Below are 23,913 nucleotides of genomic sequence, written 5' to 3'. Positions count from 1 at the left end.
GAAGGGAGGAAGGGGGGAAGGAAGGAGGGAGGGAGGGAGGGAAGGAAGGAGGGAGGGAGGGAGGAAGGGGGAAGGAAGGAAGGGAGGGAGGGAAGGAAGACTGAGCATGGATAGGTCGGACTCAAGGATTGTCTACAGATTGGTTTCAGAGGATACAGTTTTTGGTCCCAGTAAGAAAGCGGGGTGGGGGGCAGCCCTATCTTCACAGCCATTGCTTTCCTAGAACCCTGAGATGTAGTCTGGTTCCAAAAGTAGTGTGGAATTATCAAAAGTGGGCTGATGGACCTGAGTTCCAGCCCCGCCTGATGTGAGCTTGTCCAGGATACTCACCGACTCAGCTGAACTAGAGAATCTCTCTCCCTTACTTCCACCTCTAAATCTAGAACCCCAGCACCCCTTTTACGGATGAGGAAGTAGAGGCCCAGGCTGCTGTGAGGGCATGGGGAGTTTTGAGTCGAGGGGCAGTCTTGCTTCTCTTGGCATCTGATGGTACCCTAGTCATGCCAGGACCAAGCCAGCCAAGTGGGAAGTCACATGGGGTAGGAGTGGTACCTCCCGCCCCACCCCTGCCCCCATCCCTCTGCTTTTCCTTCATCAGTTCTTCAAAAACAAGAGAGGAAATCATGTGGAAACCCAAACCCGTGGCCCCTCTCCCCTCCCCTGGGGCTTTCCTACCTTGTTCTCCGCACCCCCTTCCTTGGGTACCTGGTTGGGGAGGGGGAGAGGAGATGTAACCGCAAACACCCCAGTGGTGTTCCGTAGCCTCTTGGCCCAGCCCCCAGCTCCGGGCTGTTTGGGTTGGCAAGGCCCTGCTGGCACCGGACTTCACCTGGGCCACTCAGGCTATGTGGGGCTGGCAGCTAGCCCATTACCCCAGGGCAGGATCCAGAAGAATCAGCCCATGCCAAGAGGTCCTCTAGAGCAGGCTGAGCCTAGGATGGGGGTGGGGGTCTTCACCCAGGCTCCCAACAGGGTCCTAAACTCCCTTCCCCAGTCCCTTAGCCAATTCCCCAGTTGTGTGTTCTTCTTGGTCCGTCCCCTTCAGAGGATGAGGACCCTGGAGAACACTTCCTGAGCCATGAGGAGCCTCGAGGAAGCCCCCACGTTGGGTGCCCCCCACCCCAACACAGTAGCACAGCAAATAGAGAGCTGGACTAGGATTCATACAATGGCTAGGTGTGTGACCCTGAGCAAGTCGCCTAACCTCTGTTGGCTTCAATTTCCTCATTTATAAAGTGGGAGTAATGACATCTCCCAGGGGCAGTGTGAGGATCAAATGGGATAATGAAGGGGAAGCATTTTGCAAGCTTTAAAATACAATGTCAACAATATTATGATTATCATCCCCATGATTCTCTCCCAGCTGTAGCTACATGCTCAGGATGGTCCAACCCGAGACTGGAGAGCCCCCTGCCTTTTGATCTCTTGGAGGTCGTCTGATCCAATGCTCCCAGATTTACAGATCAGGAAACCGAGGTCTCCAGGATTATTGTTCTTCAGTTGGAAGGGACCCCAGGAGCCAGCTAATCTAATGCCCTTGTTCCAGAGAAGAGAGAACAGAAGCCCAGGTGGTGTGTGACTTACCCAGGGTCACAAGGCTCTAAGTGACAGAGCCTAGATTCAGATCCATATTCCCCATCTCTAAGGGCTCACTGGCTCCATCATCAGCCTGGCTGTCTGACATTTTCGTCACCAGGCCCTGATGATTGGAACAAAATGTGACAAGCCAGATGTTTTCTTTGGCTGTTTCTCGCTCTAGGGGAAGGGGGACGTTGCAGATTCATCAGTCAGGGCTCTGGAAGAGGGACCCCAGGGCAGAACCATAGAATGTCAGGAGAAGGGAGCTCAGAGCAGAGGATAGGAGGGCTGGGAGGGCTGGCAGAACAAAGAAGTCAAGCACCTGAAGGGCAGGGGCCGGCTGATTTTCGTCTGTATTTCCAGAGCCTACCACAATGGCATTGAATAAATAATGTTGATTTATTAACTTTCGAAAGTAGAAGGGTGCTAGGCCTGGAGCTGGGAAGACTGAGTTCAAACTCACCCTCCCAGAAAGAAAAAGGAGAGGGGGAATAGGACAAGTTATTTCATATAAGATTTTTCTTTATTCCAATGAGCTATTGCAATGATATGGAAGGGGGGAAGGTGAGGGGCAATGAGGGAACCTTTGCTCTCATCAGAGATGGCTAGGAGAGGAAACAGCAAATATACTCAATGGGGTATAGACATCTGGAGTAAGAAGGAGGGGGGGGAGCAAGGGGAAGGGGTGGGATGTGAATAAAGGAGGAGAGGATGGACCATGGGGGGAGAGTGGTCACATATAACACATTTTCTTTTTCACTTCTTGCAAGGGGCTGGGATTGGAAGGCCTGTCCAGGACCATAGGGCCAGGTGGATTCTGGGCGTAAAGGGTGGTATGGGGGCTCAGGGCTTCTTGGCCCCAGGACCAGGGATCTGTCTGCTGTGCCACTCAGCGACCCTACAGCAGAGTCAGAGTGAAAGGAGAGAGAAAATAGAGTACATGGTAGTGGAGAAATAAGAAAGGAGGGAGTTGCGATCAGCAATGGCAACGTTGGGAAAATATGGAACTGTTGCGATGGACTTATCATAAAGAATGTGATCCACCCGCGACAGAGCTGGTGGTGTTGGAACACAGACTGAAGAACAATTTTATTACTATTATTTTTTGGGGGGGTTGCAGGGCAAATGAGGCTGGGTGGCCTGCCTGGGGCCACACAGCTGGGTTATCGTTGAGTGTCTGAGGCCAGATTTGGACCCGGGTGCTCCTGGCTCAAGGGCCAGTGCTCTGTCCACTACCCGGCCACCCCTACTATTATTATTATTACTATTTTATTTTATTTTGGGTCTTTTTTTTTGGTTTTTGCAGGGCAGTGGGGTTGGGGTGGCTTGCATGTCACATGGCTGGGTGATGGTCGGGTGTCTGGAGCTGGATTTGGGCTTGGGTGCTCCTGGCTCCAGGGCTGGTGCTCCATCTACTGCGTCACCTGGCCATACCTACAATTATTACTATTATTTTTCTTTTCTTTTAATTTTAATTTTTTTCTCTCCCTTTTACTTTATTGCCCATGCCGGTCTATATTTTTGGGGGGGAGGGGGTTTTATGTTTACTCTTAAACAAGAATATTTTAGTAATGTATTAAAAAAACATCATTTGTACAAAATAAGAATAAAATAAATAAAGCACCTCCTTCAAAACCAAAAAAAAAATTCACCCTCCCAGTCTTACTAACTAGGTGACCCTAGACAAGTCATTTCACCTGTTTGCCTCAGTTCCCCCAAATGTAAAATGGGGATGATAAGTGTATCTCCATTGCAGTGTTATTGTGAGGATGAAATGAGATAATAATTGTAAAAATTTTAGCCTAGTGATTGACACATAGTAGGCACTATATAAATGGTATTTATCATTATTATTGTTGTTATTAATATTCTTATTGCTTTTGGGGAGAGGGCCTTCAGTTTCTTCATTCAGAAACCAATCAGAGGGGGTGGCTAGGTGGTGCAGTGGATAGTGCACCGGCCCTGGAGTCAGGAGGACCTGAGCTCAAATCTGACCTCAGACACTTAATTTTTACCTAGCCGTGTGGCCTTGGGCAAGTCATTTAACCCCATTGCCTTGCAAAAACCTAAAAAAAAAAAAAAAGAAGAAGAAGAAGAAGAAGAAGAACCCAATTATATTCAGGTCAGACTAAGTGATCTTCAAGGCCCCTTCCAGTTCTACATGAATCTCTTGGTGCTGACCCTAAGGCACAAGGAGCAGGGTCTAGTTCCCCTGAAGCTCCAGGTAAGAGCTTTGGTGTGGTTTAGCTGCTGGTTTTTATTTTTTTAAGTAATTTATTGTCATCTTTTTCTTGTTCAGTCATTCCAGTCATGTCTGACTCTTCACGACCCCGTTGGGACTTTCTCAATAAAGTTGTTAAAGCAGTTTGCCATGTTCTGCTCCAGCTCATTTTACAGCTGAGGAAACTGAGGCAACCAGGATGAAGTGACTTGTTCAGGTCCCTCAGCTAGTTAGTGTCTGAGGCCGGATTTGAACTCATGAGGATGAGTCTTCCTGATTTCAAGTCCATACCTCTTTGGAGTCACCTAGCTGCCCTAAACAATTTATCAATGATCCTTATCAGGCCATGGGGGCTTAACAGTTCTGGAAAAGGCAATGAGAAGGATGTCTTTGTACAACATTCCCCTCCCTATAATCAACATAATGTACATTTGTATCACCATTCATTTGATATCATGGCTTTCCTTGATTATGAAAAACAGTAATCAATCAATAATAAAATAAGGCCTCTGGGCCAACAGTCCCCTTCAGTTCATACACTAAGCTCTCTCCCAACTCCGACATTCCCTGTTCCAAGTTTTCTTCCAGCTCTGAACATTCTTGAACAAACATTCACCTTCCAAGGGCTCTCCCAACCCAACCACTTCCTATTTGAACCCAGGTCCTCCAACTTCTAAACAAGAGTTCTTTCCATTCTACTCCATTGGGTCAACTACACCAACCTTCCTCTGGAAATGCTATTTATGAAGTGTGTTTCAAAGACCAAGAAAAAAATAACAGCTCCCATTTCTATAGATTTTTGATGGTTACAAAAACTCCCCACAATACTGTAAGGGGAGTAGTATAAAATGTCACTACCTCTATTTTACAGATGGGGAAACTGAGGCTCAGAGAGCTCATAAAATCACAGGTTTAGCGTTGGAAGGGAACTAGCCCAACCCTCTCATTTTATAGAAGAGGAAACTAATGTCCAGAGAGGTGCCTTATAATATAAAATATAATAATATAAATAGAAACATTTCTAAAAAATAAAGTGAAAAAATTATAGTTCTATTTACACTCAGAGTTCATTCGTTCTCTCTCTAGAGGTAGATAGTAATTTTCATCATGAGTCTTTTGGAATTGTCTGGATCCCTGTATTGGTCAGAGTAGCCAAGTAGTTGACAATTGGTTATCATTATAACATTGCTGTCACTGTGCACAAAGATCTCCTGGTTCTTCTCATTCACTTTGTATCAGTTCATATAATTCCTCCAAGTTTTTTTCTGAAATTACTTCCATCATCATTTCTTATACATTGCATGTATAAGCCACAACTTATTCGGTCATTATTCAACTAAAAGATGTCTCCTCAACTTCTAAGTCTTTTCTATCACAAAAAGAGCTGCAAAAAGTATTTTGTACATATAGGTCCTTTTTCTTTTTCTTTGATCTCTTTAAGGTACAACCCTGGTAGTAGTACTGCTAGATCAAAGAGTAGGTACAGTTTTAAAGCATGGTTCCAAATTGTTCTCCAGAATGATTAGACCAGTTCACTACCCCATCAAATCTTTATGTACCTATTTTTCCTTTCCCTTCAGTATTTGTCATTTCTGATAGGTGACAAATGGTCCCTCAGAGTTATTTTAATTTGCATTTCTCTAATCAATAGTGATTTAGAACATTTTAAAAATGACTATAGATATTTTTTATTTCTTCTTTTTGAAAGCTACCTGTTCATATCCTATGGCTGTGGGATAGCTTTTATTTTTATCAATTTGAATTATTCCACATATATTTGAGAAATAAGATCTTTATTGGAGGAACTAGCTGTAAACATTTTTTATATTATTTCATTGTCTATGGTGGTTTTCTTGATTGTCTCTTTTAATTAATTATCTTTTAATTTAATTTAGTTTAGTTTAATTACTTCTATTTTTGCTTTTGCTTTCTTTTTGATCATGCTTGCTTTTTTTTTTTTTTTTTTACTTCAGCTGAAGCACAAGAGATGCTGCTCCAGTCCTTTCTTTTAACTCTGGGTATATCTTTCTGTTTCTTGTAAATAATGTATTGTATTCAGTGTGTGTGTGTATATGTGTGTGTGTGTATTCTTTCTTCGTTGAACCAATTCTGATGAGAGTGAGGTTCAAGTATTAATTCAGTCTCCCATTTATTCCTTGACTTTAAAGTTATTCCTTTGTGCACTGCTTTAGTATGAGAAAATTTCTCCCATTCTACACCTCCCTTCCAATTTTTCCCAGTGCATCCTTCTTTTTCACTGCATCATCCTAACATAATAGACTCACAACATGTTCTCTATGTAGCTTCCTTCTAACTTCTCTAATAATAACAAAGTACATTCCCAATGGAAATGTAAATAATTCAACTTTACTGAATTTCATGATTATTCTTTCATGTTTGTCTTTTTTTATATCTCTCTCTTGAGTCTTCTGTTTGAATGTCCTTCTATTTAGCTCATGTTTTTCATCAGGAATGCTTGAATGTCCTCTACTTTATTAAATTTTCATTTTTCCCTTTAAAGATATACTCAGTTTTACTATTTAATAATGTATTAGAAATGTTATCATCAGCAATTAGAGAACAAAAAAGAAATTGAAGGAATTAGAATTGGGAAGGAAGAGACAAAACTCTCACTCTTTGCAGATGACATGATGGTCTACCTAGAGAATCCCAAGAAATCATCCAAAAAACTACTGGAAACAATTAGCAATTTTAGCAAAGTTGCAGGTTATAAAATAAACCCTCAGAAATCCTCAACTTTTCTATGTATGTCTAGCAAGATACAGCAGGAAGAACTAGAAAGAGAAATCCCATTCAAAGTAACCTCAGACAATTGGGAGTCTATTTGCCAAGACAGACTCAGAGTCTTTTAGAAAACAATTATAAAACACTTCTCACACAAATTAAATCAGATGTAAATAACTGGACAAATATAAACTGCTCGTGGATAGGTAGAGCTAATATAATAAAAATGACAATTCTACCAAAACTAAACTATCTGTTTAGTGCCCTACCAATCAAAATTCCAAAAAATTACTTTAAGGAGTTAGAAAAAATTGTAAGTAAATTCATATGGTGAAATAAAAAGTCAAGAATTGCCAGGAGCTTAACGAAAAAAAGTGCAAAAGAAGGTGGCTTAGCACTACCTGATCTAAAATTATATTTATAAAGCATCAGTCATCAAAACTGTTTGGTATTGGCTAAGAAATAGAGTGGTGGACCAGTGAAATAGACTAGGTGTAAAAGCAGGAGATGATTATAGTAATCTGCTGTTCGATAAACCCAAAGAGTCCAGCCAATGGGATAAAAACTCCCTCTTTGATAAAAACTGCTGGGATAATTGGATGTTAGTATGGAAGAAACTTAGATTAGACCAACACCTCCCACCCTTTACCAAGATAAGATCCAAATGGTTACAGGACATAGACATAAAAAACAATACTATAAGCAAATTAGAAGATCAAGGACTAGTCTACCTGTCAGATCTATGGAAAGGGGAGCAGTTTATGACTAAGGAAGAGTTGGAGAACATCACCAAAAACCAATTAGATGATTTTGATAACATTAAATTAAAAAGCTTTTGCACAGATAAAACCACTGTAACCAAGATCAAAAGAAATGTAGTAAATTGGGAAACAATCCTTACAACTAATGATTCTGACAAAGGACTCATTTCTAAAATATACAGAGAACTGAGTCATATTTTTAAAACAAAAAGCCATTCCCCAATTGACAAATGGTCAAAGGATATGCAAAGGCAATTTACAGATGAGGAGATCAAAGCAATTCATAGCCATATGAAAAAATGCTCTAAATCATTAATTATTAGAGAAATGCAAATTAAAGCTTCTCTGAGGTACCACCTCACACCTCTCAGATTGGCCAATATGACCAGAAAGGATAATGATCATTGTTGGAAGGGTTGTGGGAAATCTGGGACACTATTACACTGTTGGTGGAGCTGTGAACTCATCCAACCCTTCTGGAGAGCTATTTGGAACTACACCCAAAGGGCAAGAAAAATGTGCATACCTTTTGATCCAGCAATACCACTACTGGGTCTATATCCTGAAGAGATGATGAAAAAGGGTAAAAATGTTACTTGTACAAAAATATTTATAGCAGCCCTGTTTGTGGTGGCAAAGAATTGGAAATCAAGTAAATGTCCTTCAATTGGGGAATGGCTTAGCAAACTGTGGTCTATGTATGTCATGGAACACTATTGTTCTATTAGAAACCAGGAGGGACGGGATTTCAGGGAAGCCTGGAGGGATTTGCATGAACTGATGCTGAGTGAGATGAGCAGAACCAGAAAAACACTGTACACCCTAACAGCAACATGGGAGTGATGTTCAGCCTTGAAGGACTCGCTCATTTTATCAGTGCAACAATCAGGAGCAATTTTGGGCTGTCTGCAAAGGAGAGTGCCATCTGTATCCAGATAAGGAGCTGTGGAGTTTGAACAAAATTCAAGGACTATTCCCTTTAATTTAGAAAAAAACAGATATCGTATTGTCTTATCTTGTTACCTCTTAGAGTTCTTGTCTCTCCTCTAAGGATATGTTTTCTCTCTCATCACACCCAATTTGGATCAATGTACAACATGGAAACAAAGTAAAGACTGACAGATTGCTTTCCTTGGGGGGGGGAGTAAGATTGGGGGTAAAATTGTAAAACTCAAATAATATCTTTAATAAAAATTAATTTTAAAAAGATATACTCAATTTTGCTGGAACGGGTATTCTTGACTGCCATCCTAGCTCCTTTGCCCTCCAGAATATCAACCTCTAAGCCCTCTACTCCTTTAATGTGGAAGATGCCAAATGTTGTGTGAGCATGACAGTGGCTCCTAAATATTTGAATTGCTTCTTTCTGACTATTTGTAATAGTTTTTCCTTGTTCTGAGAGTTTTAGAATTTAACTAATATTCTTGTGTGTTTTCATTTGGGGATCTCTTCCGGGAGATGATTGGTAGATTCTTTCAATTTCTATTTTATCTTCTGGATCTAAGATATCAGGTCAGTTTTCCTGTGTAATTTCTTGAAATATGCTTTTGCTTTAATCATGAGATTTAGGTAGTCTGATAATTTTTAAATTATCTCTTCTCAATTTTTCCCAGGTTAGCTGTTTTTCCAATGAGATAGTTCACATTTTCTTCTATTTTTTTTACTTTGTTTTATTATTTCTAGATGTCTCATGAAGTCATTAACTTCTACTTGCCCAATTCTAATTTTTAAGGAATTATTATCTTCAGCAACCTTTTGTACTTTTTTTTTTCCTATTTGGCCAATTCTGCTTTTTAAGGAGTTCTTTTTTCATGAATTTTTGTGCCTCTTTTATCAATGATTTTACCAATGTTATTTAGGGTATTATTTCCTTCAGTATTTTTGTGGTTTGGTTTTTAAACTAAACTGTTAATTCTCTTTTCTTTTAAAAATTTTTTTTTTAGATTTTTGCAAGGCAAATAGGGTTAAGTGGCTTGCCCAAGGCCACACGGCTAGGTCATTATTAAGTGTCTGAGACCGGAGTTGAACCCAGGTACTCCTGACTCCAGGGCTGGTGCTTTATCCACTGCACCACCTAGCCGCTCCATAAATGTTTTTATTTATTTAAGGCAATGGGGTTAAGTGACTTGCTAGGTAATTATTAATTTTCTGAGGCTTGATTTGAACTCAGACCCTCCTGACTCCAGGACTGGTGCTCTATCCACTGTGGCACCTAGCTTCCATGTTAATTCTCTCTCTCTCTCTCTCTCTCAAGGCTTTTTGCAAGGCAATGGGGTTAAGTGGCTTGCCCAAGGCCACACAGCTAGGTAATCATTAAATGTCTGAAACTGGATTTGAACTCAGGTACTCTTGACTCCAGGGCCCGTGCTCTATCCACTGCGCCACCTAGCTGCCCCTAATTCTTGTTTCAAAATGGTTTTGCATTACTCTCATTCCTTTCTCCAAAATTAGTTTTGCCGTTTTCATCTCTAACTTTTCTAGGAATTTTTGTTTAACTTGAATCCAATTAGCAAGTTTTTTAGGTTTTTGGTTTTAGTTGTTTTCACACTGTTATTGTTTTCCTCTAAGTTTCTGTCTTGGTCTTCCCTAACACCATAACAGCTTTTTATGGTCAAATTCTTTTTGCATTATTTGTTCATTTTTCGAGCCTATGTCTTAACTTTGAACTTTGTTAAAGTTGAATTCTGTTCACCTGAGTGTGAGGAGGCACTGTACCAACCTTTGTTTTCTGAGTTAATTTTGGGAATCTGCAAATTATTAATGCTTCCAAGGTGATATGATAATGGGCGAGGTATGGTCGCTGCCTTCCTGGTCTTTACTGTGGTCTTTGCCAAGGAAGAGTCCTTATAGCTGCACGGACTAGCACTCTTCTTTGCCTTGGAACAGTTACCAGGGTCTCTGCTCTCTTGTGATTGACCATCAGTGATCCTCTCTACCCAAAACTGAGGTCCAGAACTGCATATGCACTATAGAGGTGCCAATCAGTGCCAGCTACTCCCCGTGCTAGCAAAGGGTCCCCCATAATCCCTTTCTGAGAAGTTGTCTGACCCCATTATCATCTCTGAATCCATTATTGAGATGGCCTCTTCCAAGAAGACCTTCCACTGGGGCTGCTGACTCACTCCTGACTGGTCATTACCCAGTGTCATAGACCTCTCCTGCCAGTTTCCTAAGCTGACTTGGGCTGAAAAAAATGTCTCATTTTGACCTTTTGATGGTGCTAACACTACAAAATTTGATTTGAGGAAATATTTTAAAGTTATTTGGAGGAGAAATTGAGAGGATTCAGCTGGGTTGCTGCTTCTACTCCACCATTTTGGTTCTAGCTATCAAGGGACTTTTCTTTGCCTTTTCTTCACAGTCCCCAGCACATAGAGTTTAATAAATGGCTGTGGATTTGACTTGATTTGCCCAAGTTCACCCAGCTTGGTCATAAGTGACTTAGACTGGATTTGAATGCTGTTCTTCCTGATTCACATAGTTCTCTATACCACATATCTGTCTCTTTAGGTAAAATGACTGGCCCATTTGCACAGGTAGGGTGCAGTGAGCTGGATCAGCTTTCCAACCCAAGTCCTCTGGTGCCAAATCCAGATTGTTTTCACAACAGAATTCTACCTTTCCATTCCACCCTTAGATTCTCTGCCCCAAAACTTCTAGTTTATCCTCTCTCTCTTGGCTGAGCTACTTAACCCTATTGACAGTTATTAAGTGTTAATGGGTTTAACACACTTCTCCCAAGGGATCATTTTAGTACATCATTAAACATGGTACATCACTAAATATTAAACATAAAAATGGTACGTCATTAAACATTAAACCTTTACCCATAAGAGAGAGTAATGGTGGACGTCTCAGACATGGGAGTAGATGTGTGGGAACACACAATAGCACTCATATCCTGGCCTGACAAAAGGTCTGACAGGGGGGTGGGGGGGTGGCTCGGGCTACCATGGTGACATCAGACATCAGAACAGAGAGGAGAGGGAAAGGGAGAAGGGTTTTTTGTAAGAAAAATGGATGGGACTTGGTGACCGCCTGGTTACGGGAGATGAAGGATTGGGATGAGTCAAAGATGACTCCAAGGTTTGAGGCCTGGGTGACCGGGAGAACAGTGGTGCCATTGATGGGAACAGGAAGACTGGGAGGGGGAGCTACTGGAAGCTTTTTTTGGTTTTGTACATGGAGTCCTGGAATCCTAGAGCTGGCAGGAACTATAGTGATCAGAAGGAAGCACTTGTCCTAGACTCAGGGGGTCTGGGTTCAAATCCCATCTCTCTCGCTTACTACTTCTGGGATCTATCCTTTCAATTATCTGAACCTCAATCAATAAATTTTTATGAAGCATTTTATGAAGCAAGTTGCAGACCCTGTGCTAAGCCTCATTTTCCTCACTTGTAAAATGAGAGGATAGGGATGGGGTGGAGTAGTTGGGCACAAAGGTCCTTTCCAGCCCCTATGACTCTGCACCTTCCCCTTGAAACCTCAACCTGTAAACCAGAAGGCTGTCTGTGCCCGTGTGGAGACACAGCTGGGATGAGGAGCTTGGCCTGGTAACTATTAGGTCACTGTCTTTGGCATAGATTAGGTTGGACATCTAGGGAAGAGCTCTGCAATGGCACTTAGTGACCCCCACCTCTCCCTGGGACCCTCTTGTTATTGTATCAGTCCTTACACACATGCACGTGTGCACACACACATACACACACACACACTTTCATATACACACACAGACATACACTCTCACATTTACATACACACACTCCCACACACATGCATTATTCAGGTCCCCCAATTTGACTCTCCATTTAGCCCTTCCTAATAATAATAATAATAATAACAACAATAATGAATGTCCTTCATTCTTGAAGAAGACCCTGGCATCAGGGAGGTGATGCCATGACAAGCACGTGAATTGGGTGAATGAGGGGGGCTGTGCTGGGTCTCCAGTCGCACTTTCTCCTCCAGAACCGTCTGGGTCCAGGGGTCAAAGATAACTCAGGATGACTGGAGATGGCCCTGGATGTGAGGCAGTCAGGGTAAAGTGACTTGCCCGAGGTCACACAGCTAGTGAGTGTCTGAGGCTGGATTTAAGTCTTCCCCTTACCCCTTAGCAGTTACCCTACACTTCCTGTCCCGTTCCCCTCTCTTTGCAGTCCCCACTCCGTGACCCCTGGATCACCAAAGGCACCAATGTGCTAGAGAGGGTCTAGAGTGAGGGTGACACCCCCAGCGCAGAATCACTATTCTTCTTGTCCTGGTCTGACCAGAGTTCTGGCATTTATGTTTTAGGAAGGACCTTGACCAACAGGAATCCATTTAGTGGGGGGGGGGGGTGACCAGGAGGGTGAGCAGAGTATGAATCCTACCTTAGGAGGATCAGTCTAGGGATCTAGAGATGTTCAGTTTTGAGAAGAGATGTCTCAGAGGGTCATGAAAACCACCCTGCAAGTATTAGGCAGGCTGCATGAAGAAGAAATACTATGCTGTGCTGCTGATACAAAGACAAGAATGAAGCCGTGCCTGCCCTTTGAGAGATTCCATTTTAAGAGGACGTAGAGGAAATTCCAAGGTCAGATCTGCCCAAAGATGGCCAAGAGAGTAGGGTCACAGAATGCCAGCGCTAGGAGGGTCCCAATAGTCTGCATTTGCTAAGATTCTAGGCTTCTAGGTGTGGACCCCACAACCCATCACCCCTCCATCCTGAATCTGCTCCATTTGACTCCTTCCCATCTCAATGACCTAACAAAGCCCTAGCCCCCACTCTACACCCCCAGTTCAGCCCAGCTCAGCCCATAGTTTCATCTTACTGTGGACCCTTGCTTATCTATACCACTCACTGAGTTTTTATCACACTTGCTGCTAGACCATTGATTATCTTTTCATCTATTTGTTTCTTTCTTTCCTCACTCTGACCTAAACCACGAGTGACTTGAGATCGAGGGCTGGACGTCCCCCCCCTCCTGAATTCCCCCAGTCAGGTACAGGGAAGGCCTATCTGAGAGAGACTAGAGGTTGTGTTGATTTTCTGGGGAGTATCCCACTCTCTCTTCGGTCCCCCTTTTCTGCTTAACACAGCATTCCCTCTCTTTAGTCAGTCTTCCTCCACCCCCTGCTCCCTCAGCACCCCCGGGGGCCAAACTGCCATATCCCCTTCTTATCCCTGGAATGGCCTCACCCACAAGAAGGCTGTCTGTGCCCGTGTGGAGAGGGGAGGAGATTGTGGCTGGTTTCTCTGCAGCCCACGCAGAGGATTAGGATGGAGGATTAGGATGAACAGTGATGTTATGGGATGGTAACCAGCATCCTCTTTCCAAAACCCCCTCTTTCTTCATTCTCTCTCTCTCTCTCTCTCTCTCTCTCTCTCTCTCTCTCTCTCTCTCTCTCTCTCCCCATCTTCCCTCCCTGTCTCCCTCTGCCTCCCTCTGTGTGTCTGTCTATCTCTGCCCTCTCCCATTTATGACAACACTCAGAGGCCTCCATGTAGTTTTTACCTTTCACAGAATCACAGAATACCTATAGCCTCAGTGGTCTCCTCAGCCAACCCGTACCCAAGAGAAACCCTTAACATACCTCCCAAGAGGTCATCCAACCTATGCTTAAAGGTCTACAAGGAGGGGGAACCCCCTTGGGACCCCACCCAAGCAGACCCTGCCACATGCAGCATAGACATGCTCATTTCTCCTTCCTCACCCAAAGACCTTCATTCCTTTTCTGTTGTTGATGTCGGTCGGACTCTGCAGGACCACATTGTCTTGTTTTCTAGGGAAAGACACCGGTGAGGTTTGCCATTTCCTTCTTCAGCTTGTTTTAAAGGTAAGGCAACTGAAGTAAACAGGGAAAAATAACTCGCTTAGGACCACGCGGCTCCTAAATGGCTGAGGCTGATTTTGAACTCAGCTCTCCCCGATGCCTGACCTGGCACTCACCCCATCGAGCCATTCAGCTGCCTCATTTCTCCCGTTTCTTATACAACTCCTTCCCTTTGCTCATGGTCCAGCTCGAGGGGCAGCTTCTCAGACTTCTGCAACCCACAGCAATCTGTCTCCCTTTCTCTGGCTGCCTCTGCTTCTCTGGACGAAGCCCCTGGGACCGTTAACTTCCATTCGCTTCTCCCATCTCTTCGAAGTAGGCTATTAGCTCCATTGGAGTGGGAGCTGGGACTCATTCAGCGCTGTCTCTCCTGCGGTGTCCCGTCCAGGGTCCTACCCACTGTGGGTGATCCGTGTTGACTGAGGCCAAGGATTCTGGAATTCAAGGTCCTTCCCAATCAGTTGGAGGGTCTGGGTTCAAATTCACCTCCCTGTGACTTACAATAATAAGAGTAGCTATATCTCTTTAAACTTTGCATAGCACTTCACAACTATGAACTCATTTGATCCTTCAAACCACCTTGGGAGGTAGGTTTTATTATTACTTCTCTTTTACAGTTGAAGAAACTGAGCCAGACTGAGGGGAAGTGACTTACACAGGGTCACACAGCTAGTAAATATTTGAGACTGGATTCGAATTCAGGTCTTCCCGACTCCAGGTCCAGAGCTCTATCCATTGTGTTAACCTAGGTTTGCTTTTCGGCAAGATATGCCCCCTTCCTCTTCTGTAAAATAAAGTGGGGAGGGGGTTAAACTAGGCGATCTGGGTGATGGCTCCCAGCACTGAATCTAAACTCTCTTGACCACCCTTGTCGAGCCCCCGAGCCCCCAGCGACGTCCTCACATGGAACCCTGACTGTCATGGACTTGCAGCCCACTTAGTTCACACACTTCTCATATGACCCATCTAAACCTCACTGGCAGCCCCATCTGGGCACATGACCTGCCCAAACTGACTTGGACTCCCTGGAGAAGGGGGTGACCCGGGGGCTAGGAGGGGTGGCGAGCCAGCAAGGGAACAGAGAGAACAAGTAGAGAAGATGAGAGGGGGCTTCAGGGAGGGTGGGGGGCTGGGAAATGAAGGGGATCTAAGGAGGGTAGGGGCCGGGCTGCCCCGGTGTTGTACAGCTGCAGGCCTGCTCCCCAGTGGGCTGCCCTGGTGGAGAATGCCCTCTTTGTTCCCAAGCTTTAAAGGCTAAGAGAAACACTTATGCATGGCAAATTAGCCCCCAAATGGATTTCTCTAAAACACCCAATTGTCTCACTAGGCCTGCAGCTGCAGGGAAGTTCCAGGGAGAAGAGGGGAGGGGGTGGCTTTGGGGTGATCGGGGGATGGGGGCTGGAAATGGGGCCATTTCATCTTCCCACCTCCCTCCAGAGAAGCAGACAATTCGAGAATTGAGGAGCTGGAAGCAGCTCGGAGGCCCCTGGGCTACCCCCACCCCACAGAGGAGGAAAAGGAGGCCAGGCCTGGGGAAGGGACTTGGCCAAGGTCAAACACATGTGTGGAATGGCAGCCCTGGGGCCCGAGCTCAGAGCTTCGCTTTTAAGCTATTGTCTCAAGCCTTTTTATACAAAGTCTCATTCAAATTAGGAGGGAAAGGGGCTCACAGACCCCTAAACTAAGGGCCATCCCAATGCAGAGATTTGATGTGCTAAGATCTCACCTAGGATCCAACATTCTCTGTTCTAAGGCCCCTTCTAGTGCAAGCATTTTGGGTTCTAAGCTTCTTTCCAGTTCTGACATTCTATGATTTCAATCTCAGCTCTGACATACCCTGTTCTAAGGTCCCTCCCAACTCTGACATCCCCTATTTTAAGGTTCCCCCCCAATTCTGCCACCCCTGTTCTAAGGCCCCTTCCAGCCCTGACATCCCTTGTTCTAAGGCCCCTCCCAGTCCTAACATCCCGTTCCAAGGTCCTTCCCAATGCTGACAGTTTTTCTGTGCTTTTCCATGAAGAAGTGGTTCTAGGATAGCATGATCCATCTCCTCCTTGATATGGGGTTCCAGGGAGGCCCAGTGAGAGGACAGCCAATCCTCTGGTCATCCCTCTGCCCTAAAGCTGCACCCTTCCAATGGGCCAAAGTCAAGGGGTGGAGGCTAGAAATCAAAGGTCCTGGGTTCTCATTCCAGCCCCAATATTGTACCTTCTCTCTAGGTTCTCTCTCCTGGTTCTCCTACCTCTCTCTGACTGATCCTTTTTGGTCTCCTCTGCTGAAAGCTCTTTTAGATCATGCTGTATAACCATAGGTGTCCCTCAGGGTTCCGTCCTGGGCTCCCTGCTCTTCTCCTTCTAGATTACATCACCTGGTGATCATTTCATTGATTTCCCCTGGATTCGTTACCATATCTGTGCTGATGCTTCTCAGAGCTACCTGTTCTGCCTCAAACTCTCTGCTGACCTCCAATCTCACATCCTCAACTCTCTTTCAGACATCTCAAAATGAATCTTAAACTCACTATATACATCTTAAATTCACTTTATACAAATCAAAACCCATTATCTTTCCTCCTAAACCTTCTCCCTGTTGGGATTCTACCTGCCTCAATTCTCTCCCCTCTGCAATCTAGCCTCCATTCAATCACTAAAGAGATTTCTTAAAATACAGGTTTGATAATGTCACCTCCCTACTCAATAAACTCCAGTGTGTCCCTATTGTCTCCAAAAGCAAATATAAAAATGCTGCTTGTTATTCAGAGCCTTTTATAATCTAAGACCCTTTTTACCTTTCCAGGCTTTTTACAATTATTCTCTAACATGGACTCTTCCATCCAGTGATGCCGGGCTCCATCCAGTGACCGGCTGGTCCAGGAACAAGACCCTCCATCACTTGGCTCTGGGCATCCTCTCTGGTAATCCCCCCCCCCCCAGTCCTGGAATGCTCTCATGCTCCAATCGCAGTACTGACCTCTTTGACTTCCTGTAGGCCCCTCTAAAATCTCACCTTCTTGTCTCTCCCATTAGATTGCAAGCCCCTTGAAGGCAGGGCCTGGTTTTGGCTTCTTTTTGTATCTTAGCACAACCTGGCTCATTGTAGGCTACAACATTTATTGAATTGAACTGAATTGTACCTATTTGTTGTTTTTTGTCTCTCCCCCCACCCCCCCACCCCAATCAGATCATTGTTTCTTGAGGGGAGAGACTGACTTTTCTCTCTTTCTCATTGCATAGTGCCAGACTCATAGCAAGCACATACTGTCTGACAAGACACCAGCATCATTAACTTATTGTTTGACTTAAGTTAAGAAAACCCACCCTAAGGACGCATGGGCCTTGCCATCTGTCCTGCTGCTCTCCATCAGCCCTGCTCCTTTACTCTCTTATATCTTAACTCTCTCAGTTAGAATGTGAGCTTCACTTTTTCGATTTGCAACCCTAGTCCTTAAAACAGTATCTAGCAAATTGATAAATACGTATTCATTCCTTCGGGTAGGATTAAGGATCCTCTCCTATAAGATCAACTGAAAATCCTGCCAGAGAAGAGAGACCAGGGGCAAGGGACTGAATGGCCTGCCATTCACCTTGAGATGGGTGCCATCTTTGTCCTTTGCACAGGTCTATTCTATCACCTTTTACAGGGAAAGGTTTCACCACCTCAGTCTCTCCTTTTCATAAAACTTGGTAGTCCTTCCCTTTGACCTGTTCTCTTTCCATCCCTGGACAGATGAAGGCCTAGAGCATTTGGGGAGTCACTACAGAGGTTGAGTTAACTTCAAAAGGATTGACCTTTCCCAAGTTAGAGAGTCTATAGTGGAAGAAGTATTTGAAAGTCAACAGACGAGCTTGTGACTTAAACAAACCTCATCTCTCTTGTTCTCAGTTTCTCCATTTGTCAAATAAAAGCATTGGATTAGTTGGTCTCTAATTTCCTTCTCTTGGCTTTGATGTTCCATACTCCGAAGTCCCTCCCAGTCCTGACATTTTCTGAGTCTTTGAGGCTTGGTGAGTGGTTTTGGTGACAGTATCTGGTAATCTTGAGGTCTGTTCTCCCCACCCAGCCATCCCTCAACAGGCTGAGAGGAGATCCTGTGATTTCTCCCCAAGGGACTCTTGGACGCTGTCCAGCTCCAAGCAGGAGTAGGTCACGGGCTCTCAGCTGATGAAGCATCCCCCAGAGGTCAGACTCTATTTGGCACCAGGTCTCAAGTCATGTGATAGACAGGCCAGGTCCCCAAAGTATCGAGGCCAGGGAGGATCCCTTCCTAGAGCACCTTCCCTAGTTTCAAGGGTTTGAATAAAGGGTCTTAGAAGCTTTGAGAATTCAGAGATTTAGGACTTGATTTGGGTCTTAATACAAAAACACACACTGATAGACCTGCTCAACCTTCCACATCCACACATATATCCATCCACTCTCCCATATACAGGTTCATGTACCTATTCACATAGACAAATGTGCACACCCAGTCTGGTCACAGCTCTCTCTGCTCCTGTGCTCATCAATTTTCCAACACACATAGCTGGGGGCAGCTAGGTGAGGCAATGGATAGATCACCAACCTTGGAGTCAGGAGGACCTGAGTTCAAGTCCAGAACTTAATATTTACTTAGCTGTGTGACCTTGGGTAAGTCACATAATCCCATTGCCATGCAAAAACCAAGAAACCCACACATAGCCCTTTCCCAATAAAACATACATACTCACATCAGTGTCTGGTCACCCACCCACTTAATACTTAACAGTATAGAACAGACTGGTAGACCTGAGAGGGACTTTAGAACTTGGAATGTCAGAGCTGAGAGGAGCCTTGGAAGAGAGAAAATCTGGGGATCCCTGGGTTAGTCCCTTCTTGTCTTTCCAACCAATAAAGCTGAAAGTGGGGTTGGATATGCAGGAAAGTAAAAGAAATGCCACCAGCATTTACTAGGCACCATTAGGTGCCTGGCAAAGCTAAGAACTGGGCAAAGAAAGACAAGACAAGAGACAGAGCCTGCCCTCCAGAATCTCCCAGTCTAATGGATAGCGTATGTTTATTCATAGTAGATGTACTAATGATGTCTGTTCTTAGTGAGGTTTTCTGTTGATGCCAGGCCTGCTCACATTGCTCAATAACTGAAATCTAACCAAAATTAATCAAAGCCACAGGAAATGAATATTAGTGCACTCCCCCCCCAGCAGCTGTCACAATGGGGGTAAGAAGACATGCCCACCCCCACCCGCCCCCTGGGCAGTGTGCCACATAGGTGATGATGGCAGCCCAGGAGCCCGGCTCACCAACAGTGGCACCCTGGGGGCGGCTCCCAGAGCTCTTCTTGGTCAATACAGACCTTCCTTAGGCTTCTGGGCAGGCTTTGCCTTGCTCTGATGATGTCTCTTTGGGGCTTTAGAGCAGGCTTAGAACAGGAAAGTCAGAGGTGGCAGGAGCTTCAAACTGGAAAGACCAGAGCTAGGAGGGAGCTTTAGAACAGGGAAGGTCAGAGCTGGGAGGGGGCTTAGACCAGGCAGGCAGAGTCCTTTACATTCAGGATCTGGCGGGATTTTTTACCATAACCATGTGAGGCAGGTATCACAGGCATTATTATCCCCATTTTATAGAAAAAAATGGAAAAAACTGAGGCTTAGAAAAGTTAACAGTAGTGACATGGGAAAAGTGTTAGCTTTGAAATCAGAGTACTAGTTCTGACCTTCCCTGTTCTAAACTCCCTCCCAGTTATGACTTTCCATTCTAAATTCTGCTCTTCCCTATTCTAAGCTCCTTCCCAGCTCTGACACCTCCTGCTCTCAGGTCTCTCCCCCATTCTGGTCTCATCTCTTCTCTCCACTCCCTTCCCTTCATTTTCCTCTCCTCTCCTCTCCTCTCTTCTCTTCTCTTCTCCACCAGAGGTCTTCACCCTTCTTTCCATAATTAGGATCCCTAATCCCCAGGGGCAAGATCTCACTTTGGAAATCCCCCACCTATGCCTTTCAGGAGACAACAAACATGGATTTCCACCCCAAGTTTTCCACCTTCCTTCACGCACAGGCTCCAAGCCTCTGTCTCTTTCCCTGGCTATACAGACAGACACTCCCATTAGAAGGAAGCCTCATCTGTCTCTTAGAGCTTCCACTAGTAGCAAGGGATGGCATTCTCTGGATATTGAGAAGCAAAGGATGCCACCAATGACCTACTCCTATTGGTGAACTTGGTGATTAGAGCTCAAAGAATCCATGACCATGGCGATCCCTTCCATGGGAGGTAACAATGATTCTGTTTCACAAATGGCCCTCCTACCTAGGACCACAAACTGTTGTCTGATTTTGGTCATAGACTGACCTAACCTCAAACAGATTCCTAAAACAGGCCATGTGAATAGAGTGGTTCTAACCCCAAACACTGACTAGCCCCCTTCCAAAAATCAAACAAAAACCTGGACCACAGAATGGAGAAAGTCATTTCACTTTTGACAACCTCAGTTTCCCCCTATGTAAAATGATGAGGTTGGATGAGATGGCCTCTGAGTTTTCTTCTAGTTTCAGAAGTCATGGTCCTATGAGCCTTGATAGGCAGTAGGGTGAATAAAGTAGATAAAGTGTCAGGCCTAGTCAAGAAGACTCAAGTTCAAATCCAGCCTCAGTCACTTACTGGTTAGGTGATGCTGAGAAAGTCACTTTACCCTGTTGGCTTCAGTTTCTTCATCTATAAAAGGAACTGGGGACTGAATTGGCAAATCACTCCAGTATCTTTGCCAAGAAAAACCCCAAATGGGGTCGTGAAGAGTGACTGAATAGACTGAACAACAAATGATCTTTGATGCCTGATTCTGGTTAAAAGGGGGCCCCCATTCTCTTTTTCTTAATTTATTTTTAGATTTTTTGGCAAGGCAATGGGCTTAAGTGACTTACCCAAGGCCACACAGCTAGGTCATTATTAAGTGTCTGAGACCAGATTTGAACCCAGGTCCTCCTGACTCCAGGGCCGGTGCTCTATCCACTGCACCACCTAGCCACCCCTGCCCATTCTCTTATTCAAAGTACTGATATCTTTTATGCTGATATCCCCATCATTTCCAAATGTATAATCCTCTCCTTCCCAGAGAGCTCTCCATTATAACAAATAATAAAAGAAAGAAGAGAAGAAAAATCAGTTTGATAAAACTAACAAAGATATACTGAGTCCAGTCATACATTTGCCATTTCACACCCCTGGCCCCCCACCTCTGCAATCAATAAGTGTTTCTTTTTTTCCAATTGATATTTTATTTTTCCAGTTACAGATTATGAAAGTTTTTCAATATTCATCCACATGCATATATATATATACATATGTATATATATATATATATATATATGTATGTATGTATTTGTAAACTGATTTTTCTTCACTCCTCTCTCTTATTTCTTATAACAGAGAGTTCTCTGGGAAGGAGAGGATTATATATTTGGAAATGATGGGGATATATGTATAAAAGATATTAGTATTTATACTGAATTAAATTGAATAAAAGAATGGTGGTCAGCATTTAATCAGAATCCCCCCTCCCTTCTCACCCTACTCCCCTCTGTGGCAAGCGGTCAGGTTAATATTATACATGCACATTTGTGTTTAATGTGTTAGTTTAACAGATGAGTCATTTTTGGTATGAGAAATTAGGATTAAGGGAAAAGGAAAAAAAACCATGAGATAGGAAAGAAATACAGAAGAGAAATTTGATCTTGAAGGAGTTTGTTTTTTGCTTTATTTTCTTTTATTTTCTTTTTCTTCCTCTGGATGGGGTTAGCACTGTCCATAGCCTGTTTAATAGGGTTGTCCTAGCTCTCTGAGCTGCTGAGAGGAGCTGCATCCATCAAGCTTGATCAGCTCACAGTGTTGTGGTTAATGTGGACAGTGTTCTCTTGGTTCTGCTCCCGTCACTCAGCATCACTTCCTATAATTCATTCCATGCTTCTCTAGAGTCCAACCATTCAAGGTTTCTTACAGAACAATAGTATTCCATAATATTCATGTACCATAACTTGGTCAGCCATTCCCCAATGGATGGGCATTCCCTCAATTTCCACTTCTTTACCACTACAAAAAGAGCTGCTATGAACATTTTGGACCATGTGGGAACATTTCCCATTTTTTATGATTTCTTCTGAATATAGGCCTAGTATTGGAATTGTTGGGTCAAAGGGTATGATCTGTTTTCAATAAGGATTTCTTCAGCCGCCTCCTTTAGGCCCAGCTTGATCCTAGGGTTGTTAATACAAAAAAAAAAAAAAAAAGAAAGGATCTCTTCCTCTCCCAAACCACTCTCCCAATCCCATCTCCCTTCATGCTATTGTCAACCTCAAAGCACATCCTTGAATTCCCATCAGGGACTGAGTTCTGATTCTGGTCAACCATCTCCCAAAATCTGGACCTTGGCCAACAAGATGAACAGGCAAGGAGGCTAAGGACAGCTCACTGAAGCCCCATTCTCATATGAAATATGTCTGTGCTATTCAATCATTTTTCAGTTGTGATCACTTGGCAATGATACAAGAGGGGCTTGCCATTTCCTTCTCCAGCTTGTTTTGCAGATGAGGAAACTGAGGCAAACAGGGTGAAGTGACTTGCCCGGGTCACACAGTTAGGGAGTATCTGGGGCTAGATTTGAACTCAGGAAGAGAAGTCTTCATGATTCCAGGCCTCTATCTACTTTGCTACCTAACTGTTCAGAAGGAGAGGGGGCGGGGAGGAAAGGAACAAATGTTTAAGTGCCTACTATATAAGTATTTTATAGATATTTGCTCAGTTGATGAGGGGTTCCTCCAGACAAGTATCAGGAGACCCCCTGTGCACATGAAGGCCACAAGGTCACAAATGGCTTCTCAGGAGTCCAAATGGGCTTTCAGCCAAAAGCTACACATTCTCCTCCTCCCAACTTTTTAAAAAGGACAGATGGAAGTGTGGTCTCTTGTCCCTAGTCCCATTCTGTGTCTGAGGTGCTAACAACCCCCTGGCCTGGGCCCAGAATCAAGAGGGCTGCTGCAAGAGGGAACATGTGTCCCCTACACCTCCCAAGGAAGGACTCAGAAAAATCCAAGTCACCCCAGGAGAGTCCCAGCTCTGTCCAAGACTCAGCTTCTTGTTGTAGCCACCCAACTCTCCAGTGATGGTTACACTAGAAAGGTATCACGGCAAAGAAAAAAGTCAGAAAGATGAAAAGGTCAGTAGGGGTTCAATTCAATTCAGTAACCATCTAGTAAGGAACTGTATACCAGCACTGGGCTAAGTGATGGTCATACCAAAGAGGTCAAAGACAGTCCTTGTCTTGAAAGTGGGAACAATGGAATAGGGGAGATGACATGTAAACAAATCTGAATATACATACATATATATCTATATGTCTGAATGCTTGTATTATGTGTGCACGTGTGTTTATCTGTATGTATTATATATGTATGTATGCACAGGTGTGTGTGATATGCATGTTTGTGTGTCATGTATTTGTGTGTGTGTGTGTGTGTGTGAGATAAATGGGCCAGAATTACAAAAGGGAGGCGCTGGAATAAAGAGGAGTTGGGGAAGACTTCCTGGAGAAGGCGGGATTTTAGTTGGAACTCAAAGGAAGCCAGGGAAGTCGTGGTCAGAGGGAAGGAGGAGAGAGGCCCTGGTCTCTGGTTCTGTGTGACCTTTTGGCTAGTGGTCTTTCTCCTCTAGAAGATGGGATAACAGGACCTGTACAGGTTCCTTGGATATTGGAAGGAAAATGCCAAGAAACTCTTCAAACTGATCAGAGAATTGGTCCTAGAAGATGGGGTGGAAAAGGACCCACCTTAGAGGCTCTCT

General features: G+C 44.1%; 1 long non-coding RNA gene across 2 annotated transcripts in view; it reads right to left on the bottom strand.

Moving 5' to 3' along the window:
* Positions 1-7,759: 7,759 nt before the first annotated feature.
* Positions 7,760-23,913, bottom strand: part of LOC141515391 (uncharacterized) — a 52,245-nt gene continuing 36,091 nt past the window's right edge. The window contains exons 2-3 of one of the 2 annotated variants that reach the window (XR_012476318.1): positions 14,235-14,902; positions 7,760-14,130 (exon numbers count right to left, since the gene is read on the bottom strand). This is a non-coding gene — a long non-coding RNA (uncharacterized LOC141515391). Of the gene's footprint in view, positions 14,903-23,913 lie in introns of both variants that reach the window. The other variant, XR_012476319.1, reaches the window with a different exon arrangement.

This window comes from Macrotis lagotis, chromosome 2 (assembly GCF_037893015.1).
Source record: "Macrotis lagotis isolate mMagLag1 chromosome 2, bilby.v1.9.chrom.fasta, whole genome shotgun sequence".
NCBI lineage: Eukaryota > Metazoa > Chordata > Mammalia > Peramelemorphia > Peramelidae > Macrotis > Macrotis lagotis.
Note: the sequence above shows the minus strand (reverse complement) of the source record. Positions and strands in the feature narration are given on the sequence as shown.